General features: G+C 31.3%; 1 non-coding gene across 1 annotated transcript; it reads left to right on the top strand.

Annotated features, from left to right (window-relative positions):
* The first annotated feature begins 254 nt into the window (after positions 1-254).
* Positions 255-417, top strand: LOC143411017 (U1 spliceosomal RNA). Its single transcript, XR_013092749.1, has one exon. It is a non-coding gene; the product is annotated as a U1 spliceosomal RNA (small nuclear RNA).
* Positions 418-4,282: the final 3,865 nt, after the last annotated feature.

Genomic DNA, 4,282 nt, shown 5'->3' with positions numbered 1-4,282 from the left:
AAGTTGGATACCAGACCCTGGACTTCCTTATTATTCTTTCTTAGGTAGATTGGAATCTTCTGTTTTTCAGGAGATATTCCAGGGGCAGAAATGTTCCTTTTGAGGATATACCTGTCTCCTTAAAGTTTTAGTTTAATTATTTGCAATTTACCACAATTAACTCACATTTGGTTTAGATTGGTGCTGGGGTCTGATGCAAGAACTCAGTCCAACACAATGGCCTCTCATAATTTGTGTTTAATAATACACATGTTATAGGGACCTGGCAGGGAGATACCATGATCATGAAGGTGGTTTTCCCAGGGCAAGGCTTACCCATTGCATTTTGAATGTGCTGACCCCTGTGTTTTCCCCAAATGTGGGAAACTCAACTGCATAATTTGTAGTAGTGGGGGACTGTGTTTGAGGTCTCCCCTGGGGAAAAAGAAAAATACAAATTTTAATTCCTGGTAGAGTAAGTTCTGAAAATGAAAGGCTTCTAAAATCATCATGAACATATTAAAATATTAATTTATAGTGTTTGAATAGAAAATTAAGGAACATAATATAAAGTGAAAAAAATTCATAAGGGAAAGAAAATTAATCTAGTTTAAAAATTTTTGCTCATCAAGTAACATTGCAACACAGTACCATCAGACACCATTCACTAAGAAGACATTTGATTTGTGATACATTAGCTATATTTGTAGAATTGAGAATGATGTGAAATCCCCTAGGGGGAAAAATGGGCAAATTTCTACTTTGATCAAGAGAAGACAAACATTGTTTCACACTATAGTATTGGTAAGTTAAAGCATTGAAAAATAATCATTTTTAAGTTATAGAAATTCTCTTATACTGCTAGTGAAAGCAAGCAAATGAATGGGCGTGTATTAAATAAGATATATGTTCTGGAGCACAAACAAAAAATGAGCACAATAATTTTATTTTTCTCTCATGAAAAAGTACAAGTTTTGATATTCTATAGCTTGGGATTTTTCAAAGAATCTAGCCTCTATTTATTATTTTATCATTGTAGTGAGCCCAAGACAGACCTCTATGAATTATGGAAGACAGTGAAGAATATTTTGAGACATCAAGATGAAAAAGAGAATTCAGAGATGATTATCACCTAGAGATGTTTATGAAAAATTCTACCAACTCAATAATCCATTAAAGAAGTATGTATTGTAAAACTATTATATATAAAGCACTAAGAATCTTTCTCTGCATGGCATTTTAAGATAGTTATAATCATTGGAGTTGATTATTTGAATAAACCAATTTTTAAATCACCAAGAAGGATATTTTACTTGCCAATAAGTAGTTACACATTTGTGAAATATAACAGAAATTTAAAAAGATATTCAATCTTTTCCTACTGAAAACCTGGAGCAGGGAATTAGAAAAATAATATCTAATACACTTCTAAAATCAAGACATTAGATAATACTAATTTAAGTAGTTGATTATTTCATGTATTTTATTCATCATAAATGTTCTGAACTTCAGCCTCTACTCTTTACCATGCAGAAATCTAAACAAAATAATAATAATTTTAAAATATTTATTTAAAAAGAATTCTGGACCTCTGTGGGAAAAGATATATAGACTCATAGTTACAAAAGTAAGGTTAAATATAACATTAAAGGTATATCTATAATGTTGTTTGATCTCAAAGGAGAATTTACTCTTTGATGAAGTTAAGAAGCGAGACACATCTGATAGATGACAAGAAGCCTGAATAAAATACAAAATGGAATTAGGCATATACAAAAATGAGAAGGGGATGGTAGGACATTTTAGACAAACAGTAGAGTACTAAAATGGCTTGAGATGAGAACAGAGACTGATGGGTTAAAAATTAATAATATTTGGAATGGAATATTTACATCTCAATACAATTTGGCATGCCTAATTTTGCAAGAAAAAAAAGTCAGATCACCAAACACTTTCATTTTGGATTCATGTTTATTGTGTTAAAACTATGGAAGAAAAAACAGGAATTGAAAGAGGAAAAGAAGGGCTGGGGATGTGGCTCAAGCGGTAGCGTGCTCGCCTGGCATGCGTGCGACCCGGGTTGGATCCTCAGCACCACATACAAAGATGTTGTGTCTGCCAAAAACTAAAAAATAAATATTAAAAAAGAAAGAAAGAGTAAAAGAAGGTTAGGCAGAGGGGGAAAGGTGAAAGAAGACAGAAGAAGGAAAACAAGAAGAAATCTTCAAGAGGAAATGTGTTAAACACAAATGCATTTTTGAAACTCTAAGTAGGTCTTGATCAACTAGTAGCAATAATTATATTGTAGGAGATTTCTTAGTGTATCAACTAATTACTCTTTCCTTATTTTCTATTCTCTCACATGTACTTGATCGTAATTTTAAAAATAGAAGAAAAGCATTCACTAGCCATTAATTCAAATTCTGGCAGTAGAAAAATATTATGCAGTGTAAATTACGTATAAATAGATTAAATTATTCTAGATTAATGTTTGCTTCTGTTCCAAGAAAGTCTTTGTGGTGGTTTGACATGAATACTCCAAATGCTCAATAATTACTCAACTAAAGGATCATTACTGGTGCAATATTTATTTCTGATGTCTTTCTAAAGCCCGATTTAGATGACAGAATTTTAATCAAGAAGAACTAAGGCAAAAGGTTATTCCAGTTCAAATAATCATATTTTATCACAAAATCAAAGCCATAAGTTTACCAGAAAAAAGTTCCATTCTATGTCCTAAACTCATAAAAATATACTTGAGTAATCTAAGTAATTTTTAATGGTAACAAAAGCACAATCCAAAGCTAAAGGAACTTTTCCTCTCAGGCATTTTCTCTGCATTTTTCACATTCTAATCATTGACAAGAATTGAAAGCCTTCTTCTTCATGCCCTCTTGCACCCTAAATAAAACAAAATAATAATAATAATAATAATAATAATAATAATAATAATAATAATAGATTTTTCCATTTACTCTATGGCATCTATCTATACAGTCTAAGATTTTGTCAATTATTCAGTTTGCACTTGCATCTTTATTCTTTACTAGAAGGTGTTTGCTTCATGTGGTGCTCTTAGCTCCGTCCTTGTGTTATGCCCTTGGTATAAGAGACACAAGCAAATGATGTTTCTTCTTGGTCTCCATGGGCAATGGCTGTCTTTCTTAACCTCTCAATATCTACAAAATGATATTTGTTTGTGCTAGAAATTATGCCCATACACAATAGCTTGTTAATAGTATGTTATTTTTAATCTCTCTATGTTGATTAAACTATTAATTCAAAGAAAAACAGTATCTTTTAGTGACTGGCCTTAACATATGCAAGCTTGTGCTACATATTTTTATTAATGATTTAATCGTACATCACATATTCTGAAAATGAAAAGAAACTAATATGTATGTAGATGTGTATTTTGCATATTTTTGTTCATGAAAGTGTCAATTAAAGCAATGAAATTTATTTCATCACCTAGCAGTATTTTTAATTTTTCTGATGTGTTTATGTTACTAGTGGTTTCTTTTAAAATTTATACCTTAATATGAGTGAAAAAGAAGAGTAAAGTGTTAGAGTCTGTAAACAAGTCAGGATGGTTCCTGGCATTTTGCCAGAGAAATGTTAGGGTCTGTAAACAATTCTGGATGGCGCCTGGCAAAATGCCAAGGGGAGTGGTTTTTGAAGTAACGCCATGGAGACATTAAGTGTGGAGATTTCTTTTTGGTTGACTGCTGTATCTAGTTTATGTTAATTAAGATAAGCTGTGTGAAATTTTTATATACCCCTCCTGTCCTACAATATAGGGGTCCCACTCCTGCTGTATCAATGTACACAAGTTGTTCATCACCCCCCCCCCCCCCCCCGGTTATTTTACTTCAGCTGGACTGCGGCAGTAAAGGATGATAAGTTACAGTCAGATTGATTAAATGGTGACTTGATTCTCCAACAAATGTTTGTACTCTAGTATTAATAAAAATGAAAGACAAATTATTTTCTTATTAATTTCTCTCCGATAGCTTGGTTTCATTTCTCAATTTTGTAGTTTAATAAATTCAATGGTTTGGAAAAATACAATACAAAGGGTATAATTTTTAAAAATAACCCTTTAGTTTTCTATACTTAGCAACTAATGAAGTAAATAAATTTATTTACCTGGCCAATGGGTTGTAAAACATATATTTTAAACTATGTGAAGAATTGTTTTAAATATTAAATTATATTTTTGAATATTTCAAATATGAGACTGAGATTTCCAAAAAAATCTACATAATAAATGTGACTACTTAAGGAAGAATGAACAAATATT

The sequence above is a fragment of the Callospermophilus lateralis genome, chromosome 11 (assembly GCF_048772815.1).
Source record: "Callospermophilus lateralis isolate mCalLat2 chromosome 11, mCalLat2.hap1, whole genome shotgun sequence".
Classification (NCBI taxonomy): domain Eukaryota; kingdom Metazoa; phylum Chordata; class Mammalia; order Rodentia; family Sciuridae; genus Callospermophilus; species Callospermophilus lateralis.
Note: the sequence above shows the minus strand (reverse complement) of the source record. Positions and strands in the feature narration are given on the sequence as shown.